The sequence below is a fragment of the Megalobrama amblycephala genome, linkage group LG7, assembly GCF_018812025.1.
Source record: "Megalobrama amblycephala isolate DHTTF-2021 linkage group LG7, ASM1881202v1, whole genome shotgun sequence".
Lineage (NCBI taxonomy): Eukaryota > Metazoa > Chordata > Actinopteri > Cypriniformes > Xenocyprididae > Megalobrama > Megalobrama amblycephala.
In genome coordinates this window covers 8,153,126-8,170,778 of record NC_063050.1, presented here as the reverse complement: position 1 = coordinate 8,170,778, position 17,653 = coordinate 8,153,126, and the positions used below count along the sequence as shown (strand labels likewise).

The window sequence follows — 17,653 nt, the reverse complement described above, 5'->3', positions numbered from 1 at the left end:
GTATAAACTTCCTGTTTCATGATGATAATAGCATGATTTAGCACTCAGCTAAGCGTTGTTAGCATGTTTCTAGCATGTTTAGCACTCAACTGCATATTTTATTATGTTGCTAGAAGTGCATCACAGTGTTAAACATGACACTTCTTGCTGCCAGTGGGTGGCACTACTACTATAACTGAATATTGTCATGTAGATGTGTTCAGGGCAGGACTCTTCTCAAACATGTGAAGTTTGGGGCAGATCGGACATTATATGCACGAGTTACAACAACTTCCTGTTTTGTGTAGTTAATTGCATACATTAGCCAAGCGTTGCATGATATAACATGTTTCTAGTATGTTTGAACTTCATGGCATATTTAAATGAAGTTTCAGGGAGTGAATTACAGTGTAAAGCATACCATTTCCTGTTGCCAGCAGGTGGCACTATGACTAACTGAATATTTGCATGTAGATGTCTTCAGGCCAGGACTCTTATCATGCGTGAAGTTTGGGGCAGGTTGGATATTGTATGCTTGACTTACAAAAACTTCCTGTTTCATGGAGAAACATCAGACTTTGTCAGGCCGCCACAGACACACTCTTCAGCGAAAACTCTAGATATTCGCAATTAAACATCGCTAAGGCCTTTATATGACCAAATATGTTGATCTGATTAAAGCTCTAGGAGGAGTTCATTAAAATATGTCTGGAAATGGCAAAAACTGCAAAAAGTTTGCAGAGAAAATTAAAAATATCTCACTTCCTGTTGGGCTTTCAGAATTTGCACCCAGGGGCTTTTTTGTAGGTATTGGGCTGTTACGTGTGTCTATCAAGTTTCATACCTGTACGTGAAATGTAGCACGAAGGGCACTTAAATGAAATTTTGTAGGTGGAGCTATCGAGCCATTTTGCCACATCTAATTCTGAGACCCATATCAGACGTAAATTTTCACCACTTCTGACATGTGTGCAAAGTTACATGAGTTTTCGAGCATGTTTAGGCCCTCAAAAATGCGATTAATTTCAGAGAAGAAGAATTGATCAAGCAATTACAATAGGGTCCTCACACCATTGGTGTTTAGGCCCTAATGAGGGCTATTTATACAAAGAGACTAATAAGCTAACAAGACACACCTGAGAACAATGAGACAAAGACCCAATCACAAAACGGAACTGATAACCACATGACTAAATCAACCAATGACAACATGACACTTTCACAAGGGAAGCACATGGCAAGATCATATGAGGAGCAGGAAATCACATGACATGGGAGCACATAACAAGCAAAGCAATGAAACAAAGCATGAACTTGAAAATAAAACATGAACATGAACAATAACACCCAAAACAAGACATTACAGAATCCCCCCCTCTAAGGGCGGCTCCCGATGCCCAACATTAACCAAAACTAGACAGTCCAAGAGGGTGGTGGAGCAGAGGCGGTCTTGGGGGAGGGATGGAGGGCCAGGCCCATGCAGGGGGACAGGACCTGGACCATGGCATGGCAATGGCTGGCCTGGGTCACGGAGCAGAGGCGGACCAGGACCGTGGAACATGGAGCAGAGGGTCCTGGTGCACTGGAGGACCTGGCTGGCATGATGTGAACAGGCCTTGGCATGGCAGTTGTGGCGTGAACAGGCCCTGGCGTGGCAGATATGACGTGAACAGTCTCTGGTGTGGCAGACATGACGTGAACAGGCTCTGCTGTGGCAGGCATGACGTGAACAGTCTCTGGCGTGGCAGGCATGACGTGAACAGGCTCTGGTGTGGCAGACATGACATGAACAGTCTCTGGCGTGGCAGGCATGACGTGAACAGGCTCTGGTGTGGCAGACATGACGTGAACAGGCTCTGGTGTGGCAGACATACGTGAACAGGCTCTGGTGTGGCAGACATGACGTGAACAGGCTCTGCCGTGGCAGATATGACGTGAACAGTCTCTGGCGTGGCAGGCATGACGTGAACAGGCTCTGGTGTGGCAGGCATGACGTGAACAGGCTCTGGTGTGGCAGACATACGTGAACAGGCTCTGGTGTGGCAGACATACGTGAACAGGCTCTGGTGTGGCAGACATGACGTGAACAGGCTCTGCCGTGGCAGATATGACGTGAACAGTCTCTGGCGTGGCAGGCATGACGTGAACAGGCTCTGGTGTGGCAGACATACGTGAACAGGCTCTGGTGTGGCAGACATGACGTGAACAGGCTCTGCCGTGGCAGGCATGGCGTGAACAGTGCGTCGCTGTAGTCATCCAAAATCTAAGGCAGTGTATACATGATGTTTTATAGGCATTCAGTGGGTAGTCCTTAAAAGTGTTGCACTTACACACAGCCTTAGAAGTGACCACTAAAACAAAAGCATCTAAAGACAATACAGGAAATTACCCCCGACTAGGTAGATAATAGTACCCCAAATAGTATAAACAGTAGCTGGTCATGAGAACTAAGACTATGTAAACATTCACACATAGTTTGACTTCCAGTAGGAAGATCAAAGCATTCAAATGCATAGGTGCTAATCCAATCAGTCTGACAGTATCACCCATACCTTTACATTATCGTAGAGACAAAAGCACAGCTGTATCTTGAGCTTGTCATGCCAAATGGTAAGGAAGTGCAAAAGGTTTATGTCACACACCCCTGAGCTGCCTGCCTTGATCTCCTTAGAATGTCATGATCTTTACCTTAACATGCTAAATACAATATACTTCACCTTAGTAACTCATGTGAGGTGATGTCAGTATGTAGGATCAACAGATCTTAAACAGATTATTAAATTTGTAATCCCACACAGGCATGATGTGAACAGGCTCTGGCGTGGCAGGCATGATGTGAACAGGCTCTGGCGTGGCATGAATAAATCCAGGCATGATAGTCAGATTGTGGAAAAATGGATGATGGATGTGATGGATGCTGTAGGATTGGAGGGCTCCAGTTCAAAAAAGATTATTCTGTATGATTTATGTATTAAACTGAATGAGAAGAGATGCACTTTTGATGATCTGTTGTGATATTAGTACCAAGATTTTTTAAAATTTACCTTGTGAAAATTGCACCAAAGCAATTAAAAATAAAACTGTGGTACTGTGAACTTATTTCTTGAGTTAAAAAAAGTCTTGCAGTAACTGCTAGCTAACAGCAGCATGCATGTGCTAAAGTACATAGCAAAGAGATCATCACTTTATCAGCAACACTTTCAATCCTCCTGACAGTTTGCTCAAAGACGACTGTTTGTGGTTTTGTGTTTGAAGCATGTCTGATGGTTAAGTGTGAAAAACATCAGCGTCTGTGAGTCAAGGGAGGTGAAGTATGTGTGAGTGAGGTAAGAAAACACTTTGTTTGTGACACTAACTTCTCTTTGTTTCAGAGACAGACTATCACAGAACATCATCATCATCATCATCATCATCAGTATCAGTTAAATCTCCAGTGATCTCATCTGTGTCTCCAGGTACAAACTCTCTCTGAAACACAAACACACTCATTTGTGTGGTTCAGATTGTGAGTCTCTGGTGTTTTCAGGCTCTTCTCTGGTGGTCAGTGTGTCTGTGGTTCTGCTGCTGATCATCATTGGACTCGTGATCGTGATCTGGACTGTCTGCAGGAGGCGTCAGTCGAACAGTAAAACTCCTTTCATTTTTACTTTAAAAGGACTTTTATTACATTGATCAAAATGATATATTTACATTAGACAATTTATTTCCCCTATTTTCATAAAAACAAATTTGTTGCCTCCAGCTGGCTACAACTAAAGATGAGAAAATAGAGAAATATGAGAATGTGAAGAGATTTACCAAACAATTCATTTTCTTGATTTTGACAGATGCTGATTTCTCCTCCAAAAGATCTCATGCGACTTCAGCAAACAATGAAGCGGTTAGTAAAATTACTGTGATTGGGAAAAGATATTTGTTTTGATCAATAATGAGAATAAATATATTACCAGATGATTTAAAGACTGAGGATCTCCAGAGCTGTTAATATTATTAAATATTCAAATGATTATTATTAAATACACATATGTTCTGTCTCTCATCAGGTTTCTCACACTGGTTTTGATTACAAGGAGCTTAAAGACACTCACAGACATTTACCCACAAGCCCCTCTGATCCCTCTAACTGTGTTTATGCTACAGTTGAGAAAGCCTCTGGTGACTCTCAGTGCCGCATCTCATCTGCTGAGGATCTGAATTACGCAGTGGTGAATTTCCACAAGAGATCAGACTGTCCTGACAGTGTCAGTTTCAGGAATGATCAGGATTACACTGAATATGCTGCAGTCAATCATCTCACAACAGCAGAGAATATTATAAACTGATGCATTTAAAGATATGGACTGATTCACAGTAAACAGAACAAACTGAGCACCATATGAGACACATGCTGTCTAAACACATCATATTTAGCATATATAGATTGATTGTAATGTCAGATAAGTCTGGTTCCTCTTTTCCTCTGCTATATTTAAATGTCCTGACTCTTTTACAAGTTTTGCAAGAGTTTTTAAATGAGTGTATTTTTTTGTGTCTGTTTGTGATTGACTATATATAAAATTTTCTTTTTTTTATAAGTTTGTACTTAAGCATGTAGATCTAATCTGAGGTAAAAATTATTTAATTTTCTGAGGAGAAGGTAAAATGTGTATTGTTTTTTTAAATGCATCATTAAATAGAATTTCAGACAAGTTTCAAATATTCCCACATTACAGAAAAATGACTGGTTGATTAATGTGATTTTGTCAATCCCAGTAAGTCTGCTCAAATAATCAATTCATACTCTCATTTATATTCCAGTAGTTTCTGAATACTTTGTCCAGTCATGTTTATTTGATTTGATTTTTTCACAGATGACACTAGTTTATAAAGCAGCTCCTGGACAAGTCTGATCTTCTTCAGTGGTTTTCAGTCCTGGACAAGTCTGATCTTCTTCAGTGGTTTTCAGATCCATCGCTTGTCTCTCTTCTCTGACACACTCGCTGTATCTGAAATCACAAACTGTCTGAGTAGGTACTACATCTGAGTTTGAACTTACTTTATGACCATTTTCGCATATATTTGGTGAAGCTGCTCTCTTGGCGTACAGTTTTTCACATGTAGTTGGGAAGTATTTGATTTCAGATGCAGTGACTCGGTTCAGATCATGTAGTTCTCACCTTAAATAAGGTTTAACTTTCTGTCTCAAAGTTTCTCATAGGTCTGGAGGTGTTGTTTATGTTTGCGTGATGAACAGGCTGTTTTTTTTCCGTCCAGCTCAAAGCCACAGGAAACTGGTGAAGGTTCAGGGTCTCAGTTCAGTTTAATTAAACAGACTTACTCAGGAAACCCACAGTGAGACACATGAGACTGAACAGAGAGAGACAGAAGATCAACATCCATTGAGAGCAGAAGACAATAAAGACTAAGAGCTGATCCTTCACTAATTCACCTCCAACATTTACTGAGAGTGATCAATGAGATTCAGACTGAAAATGTTTATGATCAACAAATTATCTGTGTGATTTGACAATTTTAGTTTTCAGATCAAACTAAATTAAAAAAATGAGCCCACAAATCAACAACAGAGACTGAGTTTAAGTTGGTAAATTTAAGCCAGTACCACTTTAAACAAGCGACAACTCCAGGTTTTACTGTAAATTTTATAATTTGATTTATTTTGATGATCATTATCAACATTTTTTTATCTCAGGATAAAATCAAAGTGTATCTTTATATGGCAGTAAGAGTAATATGTTAGTTTGCTTTTCTGAATTCAGTAAAAACATAATTGTCAGAGATATTACTGAATGTCAAATGTCAATGATGTCGTGTTGTGATATTACTGGAGAGATCATCATCAGACAGAAAACAGATGATAAACAGTTAAATGAGTCTGTAGATTTGATTTTGTTAGCATTTTTAAAAATCAAAAGTGTGTATTTTCAGAAAATGCTCTTTAACTCAGTATTTTATATTTTTTACTAGGATAAGGACACTTTCTTGAAAAAGCTTTTTGTGTTTGCAGGTTGTTTGATACTGTGGTCAGTGTGATGAAGATCATGAACTTGAGATGCTCTTCAGCTTGTGGTTTTCTGCTCTATTTATCTTCTGTGGGTCAAACCAAGAAACCCTTCAGCTGCCTGCAAGTGTGAATAAAAACAGGAAACATTTATCTTAGTATCTATGGGCACAGACTTTCCACTCCATAAGAAGATACTGTGAATCTTTTTATAGAATGGAAAGTCTGTGCCCATCGATACTAAGATAAATGTTTCATATATATATATACACACACACACACACACACACATATAATTAGATATGGTCATATAATTAGAATATCGTGAAAAAGTTCATTTTTTTATTGTAAATTATTTTTAAGAATGAAACTTTCATATATTCTAGATTCCCTACATGTAAAGTAAAATATTTAAAAAGTTTTTTTTTTTTTTTTTTTGATGATTAGAGTGTACAGCTAATGAAAGTCCAAAATCCAGTATCTCAAAATATTAGAATATTTCCTAAGATCAATCAAAAAATGGATTTTCAAAACAGAAAAGTTCAATTTCTTTAAAGTATGTTCATTTGTACACTCAATACTTGGTCGGCAGCACATATTACAGAAAATGACTTGCTCCTAGCACAAATTACAGCATCAGTGAAGTGTGGCATGGAAGTGATCAGCCTGTGGCACTGCTGAGGCACTATTGAGCCTTCAGATCATCTGTATATTGTTGGATCGACTGTTTCTCATCTTTCTCTTGAAAATATCCCATATCCCAGGGGTCAGGCATGTTGGCTGGCCAATAAAACACAGTAATATCATGGTCAGCAAACCACTTGGAAGTGGTTTTTGCACTGTGGGCAGGTGCTAAAGTCCTGCTGGAAAAGGAAATCAGCATCTCCATAAAGCTTGTCAGCAGATGGAAGCATAAAGTGCTCCAAAATCTCCTGGAAGATGGCTGCATTGACTTTGCACTTGATAAAACACAATGGACCAACACCAGCAGACGTCATGGCCCCCCAAATCATTACTGACTTCAGAAACTTCCCACTAGACTTCAAGCAGCTTGGATTCTGTGCCTCTCCAGTTTTCCTTCAGACTCTGGGACCATGATTTCAACATGAAATGCAAAATTTACTTTTATCTGAAAAGAGGACTTTCGACCACTGTTCACTGTCCAATTCTTTTTCTCCTTAGCCCAGGTAAGATGCTTCTGACGTTGTTTCTGTTTCAGAAGTGGCTTGGTAGTCCTTTTCCTGAAGATATCCAAGTGTGGTGACTCTTGATGCGCTGACTCCGGCTTCATTCGACTCATTGTGAAGCTCTCCCAAGTGTTTGAATCGGCTTTACTTGACAGAATTCTCAAGCTTGCGGTCATCCCTGTTGCTTGTGCACCTTTGCCTACCCAATTTCTTCCTTCCAGGCAACTTTGCATTCAATATGCTTTGATACATCACTCTGTAAACAGCCACCACATTCAGTAATGACCTTCTGTCACTTACTCTCTTTGTGGAGGGTGTCAATGATTGTCTCCTGGACCATTGCCAAGTCAGCAGTCTTCCCCATTAGTGTGGTTTCAAAGAACAAGAGATACCCGGAATTTATACAGTAGGGATGGTCATTTAATGAAACTCAAATGTAAATATTCCAATGTTTTGAGATACTGGATTTTGGGCTTTCATTAGCTGTACACTCTAATCAACAAATTAAAAAAAAAATTACTTTACATGTAGGGAATCTAGTATAAATGAAAGTTTCATTTTTTTAAATAATTTACAATAAAAAAAATGAATTTTTTCACGATATTCTAATTATATGACCAGCACCTGTATATATACATATGTGCAGCTCTCCCCTTCAAAAGGTTTTAATAAGGTCATCTGAAATATTTGCTATATTGAAGTGAAATCTTAAAAATTGTTTTTGCTAATAAGTCCAACCAACTGCAATCACAAAGGTCCATAATAAAATATTTGCTTGCTTTTCAAATGTTAAAAAAGTCAAATGACCTGCTCACACCAAGAATGACAACTATAGAACTGTCAATCCATTCAAAAAATTAACTAATCACACATTTTTCTGTAATTAATTGTGGTTAATCGCACCTAATATTAATGTTTTAAAATGACTTTAGAATGAATGACTTTTTAAAAAATATTTTTATATTGTAATAATTTCACATTTAACCTCCACATTAATGTAGAAACAACATAAAGACAGTATTTTAGATATTTGATCTAACATATAGGAAATAAAGAAACTGAATAAAGTTATTGAACACTTCACTGCATAAATTATAAATTAAATATAGATTAATCCTTAATAAAGCTACAAAGGTCATTTAAGACTTTATTCAACGAATTTAAGGTTGTGCATACGAGGATACTCAAGAAAACGGGCATTTTGTGTGTTTTGTCGTTCAAGTGCAAAAGAGAACTCAATGCAGTTGATGCACTCTGAAGCAGCTTTCTGTCAGCATGAGTTGTGTGTCACACAGACAGGAGATTCACTGATGTCTGTAAATATAGTTTTAAGTTCCTTTTTTGCATCTCATCGCGTTTGAATGGTTTGACTACTTTAGAATAAATGATAGTGTGATCATAAAATGTAATGCTAGCGAAAGGATGATGGAAGAAAATGGATGCTGCATTAATTGCATTAAATAATTTTAACGCATTAAAATTAAATATTGCATGCATTGTATTAATTTTGACAGCCCTACTATAAAGTATAACAACTATTTTAGCATCCACACCAAAGTGTGATATCTTTTTAATCACATTGCAATTTTATCCCTGTCGCTTTAAATGCTCGATGGATTCTGATTGGCTGTCAATGTTTTTATCATTCATCAGCTGGAAAAAATTGTTCTGAAAGCTATCAAACTATGTGTACATTTCTGAGGGGAAATAAAGGTACATTTTGTAAAATTGTTTTAGATAGGATATAATTTAACAAAGGCACTAAACTAATAGTCTGAGGGAAAAAAATACCTTGAGCAGATCATCAACTTGTCTGAGACTGAAAACACAAAACACAAATGTCTTATTCACACCTCTGGCTCCATCTAGTGGTAAATATGTGTTAATGACTGTTAAATTTCTTGGTTTTAGTGAAATGTTGTAGGTTATGTTGTGGTAATTGATAGAGTAGATGCTCGTTTCTTATTCTTCTGTTCTGTTTTGATCAGTTATAAATGACAGTGATTTACATTTCTTTATTTTGAAATAAATGAGTGACTTTGCAGGAATGAAAGTTTTCATATAATATTTGATAATTACATGGACTCATTGTTCATGAAGATGTTTTAACAAACCAAAGTTAAAGATGAAGCAAAGGAAGCAGATGAAGTCAAGTCTCAGCATTTCACTCTTTGTTCAGTTTGTGTTGTTAAACTGTCATCAGTGATGCTGAAGTTTGATTGACAGCTGCTGTCTGTGGTGCTGAATCCACAACTGCCTGTTAAAGTGAAATGGAATGGAAATGAATGATATTACTTTCATTTATTACCCTTCCTTAATTTAACTGAAGGAAATTTTTACACACAATTTTTACATTCAAATTAAATAAATTGGGTCAACACAATTTAGTTGGATTAGGTAAATTGGATTTTTACCTGCAAGTCTGTTTCCTCCTGTTAATGTTTCTTACAGCATTTTCCTATTTTCCTTTTTAAAGCTGCTTTGAAAAAATCTTTATTGTATAAAGCACTATATAAATAAACTTGACATGACAGCTGATAAAGATGTCAAAAACTCAAATGTCAAAACCCAAGTAATAGAGGCATTTTTTTCTTTTTTTTTTCTTTCTAGAGTTAGAGTTAATGATATTTAATAAAGACATGAAATCACTCAAGATATTTCTGTATATGAGAGTGAATCAGACTTTGTACCTCAAAATATCCTGGTATTAGGGTTGTGCGGTATACGGGTACTGGGAAAATATCTGTACATATTTTATTTCAAACGGTATCATGATTTTGCTCACTTCGGTACTGGATGTGCTGCTGTTCTGAAGCTCACCACTAGGTGGCAGTGTGCTACTCAAACTGACATGAAACTAGCAAATGTGTCAATATAGAAGAACAAAATAGATAAAGCAGGTGAATCTCAATCAACATGCCCAAAACTAATTAACAAAGAGGCCAGTAGAAGTGAAATGTTGAATTACTTAAAACTGATGAAAAAGGCAAACCAACAGACATTATGCAAACGTTGTGTAACCCGTTGCATCACTCTAGTATTCTAAATGAACTAATCAGGATGAATGGGCACAGTAGCGTGACAGTACAGTTAACGTCTAAGTTCGTAAGGAGGATTTGAGACAGCAATTTCACTACAACTTGTTAAGGAAGAAAAAACTGTATTGGTACCATCAATTGAAAATAATTCAAAGTTTGCAAATGGTTACCAAAACTAAATACAATCAGGCCTGTTTGGAATGACCAATAAAATAAAAAAAAGGTTTCCCAAAACACTGTTCAGAGTCTTTTCCTTGTGTTACTATTTGTCTTTGTCTTTTTTGATAAAGTCAGATCCTTCCAGGAAGAAAAAAATTGAAGAAGAAAAATAGAAAAAAAGGGAAAAAAAGAAAAGAAAAAAAAAAGTAGAAGTAGTCACGTGACAGAGGAAAGATTTACTACCCGGGTAGTCTTAAACTCAGTTTCACTCAAGGTAACCAAAGTGTATGGTGTGTTGTATTCTCTTATCTGTATCCAGGGATTGATGACAGAATAAGGATGCTGAACGTGCTGCAAAGAAAGATGCATTGCGACATCAACTAGGCACAGTAGGCTCGCCGTTCACTCGTCCACGACCGAAGAAGCACACATCAACAGCAAACAAGAGAAGAAGAAGAAGAAAAAGAAAAAAAACCCTGCATAATGCAGAAAACTTATCATTCATTCACATTCACTTCATCTGAATTAACAACAGATATAAAGCACATGAAATTTCAAATCTTTCTCTTTTCTTCCTCCAACTGCATATTAACATAACATATCTTACAAAGAAAATACTAGGAGAATATACCCACTTAATCAACATTAAACAGAGCAATGTCTGACATATTATATATTATATGACTAAATAAAAACGAAATAAAACAACTGAATGTCATACATGCATGTCATCACATACTCTAAATTATCTTTCTTAACAGTATATTCCCATATAGTTGATTAATAATATCAAATGGCTCAGTTTGCATGAACTAACGCACATCAAACAAGGTGTGACAGTTGATTTGAACAAATTTGATTGAACTCCGATTGTTTTTTTTTTTTATGACAAACTATCCTTTATCTCTTTTTCAACATGCATAATTTCAATATTTTCTCATCATCAGTTAGTTATCAATCATATTTCTTACCGTAAACCATTAATTAAACACATATGACTGATTACAGAGAAATAACGGAGGAACACAACACTCACCGGAGTTCCGTGAAATAAAAGAAAAAATATGTTTCTTCCCCCCGGATTCGACTGGAAAAGAACTTAAAACAGTTTCTTCACACTTTATATTGCTCTCTTTTAAAATATGTGCACTCTAAAATCAACAATCTTCTATCCCCGCTCTCATTTGTAAAATGGCTCCTTTCTCAATTATTTCGCTCATCCCTCTAGTGGAGAACAGCAGTCGCTAAATTTTTTTCAAATTAAGAGTCCATTAACCACCTAATTATAAGGGGTTACATCTGCTATAAATCATGTGTTGCCTTAGGAGGCAATTGATCAAACTTTCCCAAGCATCTGTTGCTTGACCATTCTGACTTGTACAGGGCAATTAAGAGATCGACAGGTGAGTACATCTTTTTAATTAAAATTTTTAATAAAAGTATTTAGTGACAGCAGCATGGACATTTTGACATAATTTTGTGTGTATTTGACCGTTTACGCTCAATAAGCTATCAAAACAAACTCAATTTGTAACACATGAGCTCTATGAGAGGCGGCTTTATGTGTGCGCTGTGAGTGTAAGCGCAAGGAAAACTGCTCTCGAAGAGCACACAAACATTTCTGAATGATATAAAATCGCTTTCATGTTTAAATTGACAAGGCTTAAAAAAATGTGTGTAAGTGACAGTTCCTTCAGCTGAGCAGATTTGAACCCAGAAGCCTTTTGCTCATTTTGAGAGATAGAGAGAGAAACGGTACAGATGATTCTCTCTCGCTGTTTGTGAAAAAAGTTTACAAATTACTGATTTGATGTGATAATCTGTGATGATTCATTTACTACCATATTGTTTTGAATATAAGACGACCCTGAATTTAAGATTTAAGATAATTTTTGGCTATGTACTGGCACACTTGCCTGTCAATTTCTTTGAAGAGGCTACTTTTAGGACCACGGTAAGCATTTTTAAGACTGTTTACATTCTGAAACACCATGTTTCTTGTATGTTTAATGAGAGTTGTTTGATGACTCCGTTTTGTTTATCACCATGAGTTTAAAGTTTGCATCATAACCTCTCCTCAGTTGCTGGTTCACTTGCCCCACTTTTGAACCACTCTGTTCTGGATGTTCATTTGCCATCATGAGGTTCCCTGGCACTGTAAACTACCGGTAAACCACTCATTTTACACATAATGACACTGTGGTACCGTACCGAAGCCAAAATTGTGGTATAGAGCCAACCCTACATGATATATCAATTATGTCAGTTGTATGTGGTATATTTTTTACTACAGTATCTTTCATTTTTAGCATTTTCTCTTTATTTTAAATTATTTTAACCTTGAAGCTGCCTTATAAGTTTACTGAGGCCCCCTATAGACACATTATGTGAATTATACTGTCGCCCTCTAGTGTAAGATTTAAATAACGCTGATCAATTATCTTCAGTGTCATTAGTCCTTATATAGAGAAGATGAACCCTGTATGATCTCTCAGTATCAGACACTGTATCCTCCACTAGGTGGCGCTCTTTCAGTGTGATTAATGTAATATTCAGTCAGTGCTGATGGTGGGAGGGGCCAGTAAAGCTGCTCATTACTGATAAAGAGCTGAAGAAAGAGGAAGTAACTAAAGCAGACAGATGTAGAGACAGAGAGATTCACACAGAGAACATTCAGCATAAAGAAGACTGAACTCAACTCACAATGAAGATCCTCCTCATCTTCTTCACTTTCTACCTGATCTCAGGTCAGAGCTTTTCTCTTTCATCACTGCAGTAATGATGCTGTTTTCTGTTCATGAGGTTTCTGATCACAGTATCAATCTGATTGACAGGTGCAGTGAGATGCTTTAGTGTCACTGGATATTCTGGAGGAAGTCTTCTTGTTGATTCTGGGGAGGTTTGGTTCAGTCACTCAGCTAAATATATGGCCAAATTACCTGAGTGGAGAACAATAATAAATTATAAGAAACATGATAACCGGATTAATGAAGGAAGATTCACACTGTTTCGTAACAGTGATGGAAACCTCATGATCTTCATCAGAGAACTGAACCAACATGATGCTGGAAGATACTGGATTAGGGTTATTGGCCAGCGGTACATTGATATGACTTTGAATGTGGAAGAAGGTCAGTTATTATAAGATAAAAGTCTTTGTTTAGTCAAACCATCGATCATTTCAAAGCTTTTATGTATGTGAAATTTGTTTCTTATTTTGTCAATCACAGATTCATGTTGTAACATGTCAAAGAGAGTGATGGTGAATATTGGAGAAACTGCCACCTTTAGCTGTGAATATTCACAGAATCATATTAATGATCCCAAGATCATATTCAATGAAGGAAAAGACTCGATTGAGATGATTTACAGCACATGGAATAAGACAGAAATAGCCAATATTTCTGATGACAGACAGAAACATATCTTCACTGTGAGAATTACTGCTGTGAGACCAGATGATGGAGGAGTTTATTTATGTGGAGTTTGGATCAGAGGACAATCGTACAGTTACTCCATTATTAATCCTGTTCATTTGCACATCATGGGTGAGAAGGAAAAAATTATCAATAAAATCTGTTTGTCATTGCTTTACTTGTTTCATATTTTTATGTTCTCAAAGTTTACAAATGAACACTTTGAATGTTGACAGATTCGTGTTGTGGGGCATCAAAGACAGTAAACGTAAATAGTACAGAAGCTGCTTTCAGCTGTGAATATTCATGGAGTCAAAGGTATGATGGAAAAACCATATTCAAAACAGGGAATGACATCATTGATGAGATGATCTCAACTAATAAAACACAGGATCAGAAAGAAAGATTCAGTATTTTTGATGACCGACATAAAAACATATTCAGTGTGAGAATTACTGCTGTGAGACCAGATGATGGAGGAGTTTATTTATGTGGAGTTTGGATCAACAGATACTCGTACACTTACTCCATTATTAATACTGTTCATCTACATATTATTAGTAAGTGAAATAACTCAGTCATATCTGTTTTTAAAGTTTCTACTATCTGTGTTTGTGGAAAATTTGATTAGATGTGATATTTGTGATTGACAGCTAAAGTGGGCGTGTCTAGAGCGAGCGGATACTCAGGAGGTCGTTTGATGATCAAGTGTGAACATCCTCAATACAAAACCAATCCAAAATACTTCTGTAAAGAATCAGATGGATGTTCAGAGAGGAAGAATCCAGGAGTTCAGGATGAATGGATGGAGAATGGAGATGTTTCTTTATATGACGACACCAGAGCAGGAGTCTTGATGGTGTTTTTTAGAGAGCTGAAAGCTGCAGATGCAGGAACATACAGGTGTGGAGTGAATGTGTCTCACTATACTGAGAGCTTCACTGAACTTCAGCTGAACGTCACAGACGGTGAGGAACATGAAATACTGTATCTTGCATGTATGAGGAATCTGATCTGATTTTTATTTAATTGTTTTGTTTTACAGATGCAATGTTTGTGACACAATCTGGTCATCTTGGTGGAGAAGTCAACATCAGCTGTCAGATCCCAGAGGAACATAAAGTTCATTTCTGCAAAGAGGATGATAATCACATCTGTCAGAACATCAGCACATCTACAGTGACAGAAATGAATGGTTCATCTGAGAGAAATGAAGAGAGAGTTTTTACAGTGAGCATCAGTAATGTGAGCGTGAGAGATGCTGGAGTTTACTGGTGTGGAGCAGAAACCAGAGACACACATTTGACTTTCATCGCCCTGAACACCAAAATTCAGCTCAACCTCATCAGTGAGTGAATTCAGATGATTTCATTGTAGTAAATACAGTCTATTCAGGATCATGTGTGTTAAATGTCTGTGTTTGTGTGTTTGCAGTGGCTCCAGTAGTGAGACGTGAAGGAGAATCTGCTGAGATCATCTGCCCTTATGATTCAATCTATAAATCAAAGTCAAAGTCTCTCTGTAAGGGGAAGTGCTCCACTAGAGATAGAAATCCTCTCAATGAAGAGAAAGAGACCAAGACTGACAGATTGACTCTGAATGATGACGTCACTGCAAGTGTCTTCACTGGGACCATCACTGGACTGACAGCAGAGGATGCTGGGAAATACTGGTGTGCAGTGACATTAGAGAGAGACGTGAATTATCTTTACACTCATCTGATCGTCATCATGAACGAGGGTGAGGAAGGTTTATCATCTGAATATGTCAAACTATGGCTGTGAATTGATGTTCTTCTATTTCTCATCATTTCCAGAGCTGAACTTGACTAAGTATGAAGGAGACGACATGTCAATCCAGTGCAAACATCATGATGAACATCAGAAACTCTTCTGCAAAGCACATGAACCCTCCATGTGTGTGAAGGATGGAGTTTCATTGGAGACGATCAGAGATGATCGATTCTCTTTCAGTGATGAAGCTTCTACTGGAGTCTTTACTGTGAACATCACTGATCTGAGAGAAGAGGATTCTGGGATATACTGGTGTGGATCTCACATCACCACTAAAGTCTATCTAACTGTTAAAAAGGGTAAGAAAGTTTATTGTTTCTGCATTGTCTTTGGGGAACATTTTAAATATTCAGATATCGACACTTAAACAATCACTCAGGTTTGGATCTAAGGGGCTCACTAAGAAAACACACTAAGGAAAGGCATTGCCACCAAAGCATTTAGTATTCTGTTATATAAAATATAAATTTAAGCAGCGAAAATGAACAAAACTATTATATAACTATTTATTTAGTTGTCCTCGCAGAACATGCACACCAAATGTTTTCTGCTTTACAAACAAATGACTCTTAAAAGCTCACTGGTTATTGTAAAGTTGTAACAGTGTTTGCTCAGGCAGATGAGGATGACAGGGAATCAGGTTCAAACACAGTTTAATAAGAATATATCAGAACAGGAATTTCACACACTCAACAATATACGAGACCAGACAAGGAACAACAGATAGGCAGGAACTTAAACTTAAGTAGTGTAGGTGATGAGGTGCTTAATGATGAACAGCTGACACAGGTGAACTCATAATGATGGTGACCATGGAGACGGAAGACAGACGGGAAAACAAACAAAGGAACATGTGACAGATGAAAACCAAACTGAAAGTCCATGAAAACTGAAAATAACGTGACAATACACCCCCTCCGGCAAGTCCTCGCACTGTGTAATGTAGAAGGATGCAGAGATGGTGGCGGTTTAGGAGTAGGACGAGAATGTGGCAAAGAGCTGGAGAGAACGGGAGGTGACGGGATGGCAGCAGCAGGCAGATTGGACCGTGGAGGTGCAGATGGGTGGTGCCAGATGTTGCTGACCCCGAGCATGACCAGGACGATAGCCCACGGCGGAGTAAATGGTGGGAGGAGCCATGGTGGGGACTTGCGGGGCATCATCCTGGTGACGATCGACAGATGCTCAACCACTGGGAGAAGAGCTCCTTGTGCAGACGAAGAGCTGAGGGAGCGAAGAAGCGCAGATGACCCTGGTGACCGCGACTGAGCTGCAGCGACGATCCCCCAAGAAGGAAGCGGGGATCATGAGGGCTGAGGCCAAGCCGGTGCGACTGAGGGCGTAGGTGAAGACTGAAGGAAGGCGGAGCTAGTTGGAGCCGAATGGGTGGAGGGCAGAGGACGGCCGCAAGTCCGCAGCGGAGGTGTAGTGAGGTCTGACCCAGGCTGAGCCAATTGTCTGCGGGAGCCCAGCGAGGTCGAATGGCCGAAGGTCAATGCTGGAGTCGAGGGAGGAAGGAGAGCAGGTGCAGGAGCCAGGGCGATGGGTCGAGGTGAGTCTGAGCACTCTGAGGCTGGAGGCAGAGTCACGGGCTCAGACTGCCCAGGTGGGACTGGCTCCTCGCTGGTCCAAGGTGGAACCATGCCACTGAGAGGAGGTGACACAGAGGGACTAGTGGGAGACATTGACGACTGGGTGGTATCAGTGGCTGAGGACTGAGGACAGGCATAGAAATATGAGCAAAATCCAATGAAAAATAAAGTGCTACCAACAGCAGTCAGGAGAGGTGGTGGGAGAGGGAGGCTGGGCGGGGTTAACTTGACTGAAGAAGGTGATTGATATACAGGTAAGTTCATGGGGTAAAAGGGATCCAACTCTCCGGGTTCTTGAAAAATATCCAGTATGTCTAGCTGGTACTCACTCTCAGTGGTGGGAGGGTGGGCGTGGCTAACTTCCATTCCCTCGAACTCCACGAGGACTCCCACGGCGATGGACAGTGTTGCCAGCTCACACCCCAGGACAGACTCTCCGGGATGCTTCGGCTACGTGGCGATAGCGGGTGTTGTCCTTCCTTCTTCGGGCT

The 17,653-nt window shown here is 38.6% G+C and overlaps 2 protein-coding genes and 1 long non-coding RNA gene across 4 annotated transcripts in view; all 3 read left to right on the top strand.

Moving 5' to 3' along the window:
- Positions 1-17,653, top strand: part of LOC125271224 (B-cell receptor CD22-like) — a 1,156,500-nt gene that overhangs the window by 945,203 nt on the left and 193,644 nt on the right. The window lies entirely within an intron of this gene.
- LOC125271198 (hemicentin-1-like) overlaps positions 1-17,653 on the top strand; it is a 987,774-nt gene that overhangs the window by 796,174 nt on the left and 173,947 nt on the right. The window lies entirely within an intron of this gene.
- On the top strand, positions 3,268-6,141 carry LOC125271317. Of its 2 annotated transcripts, XR_007185553.1 has the most exons (4): positions 3,268-3,434; positions 3,506-3,604; positions 3,807-3,859; positions 4,023-6,141. It is a non-coding gene; the product is annotated as an uncharacterized LOC125271317 (long non-coding RNA). The 2 variants fall into 2 exon arrangements; XR_007185554.1 differs by lacking the exon at positions 3,268-3,434 and having other exon boundaries at positions 3,441-3,604.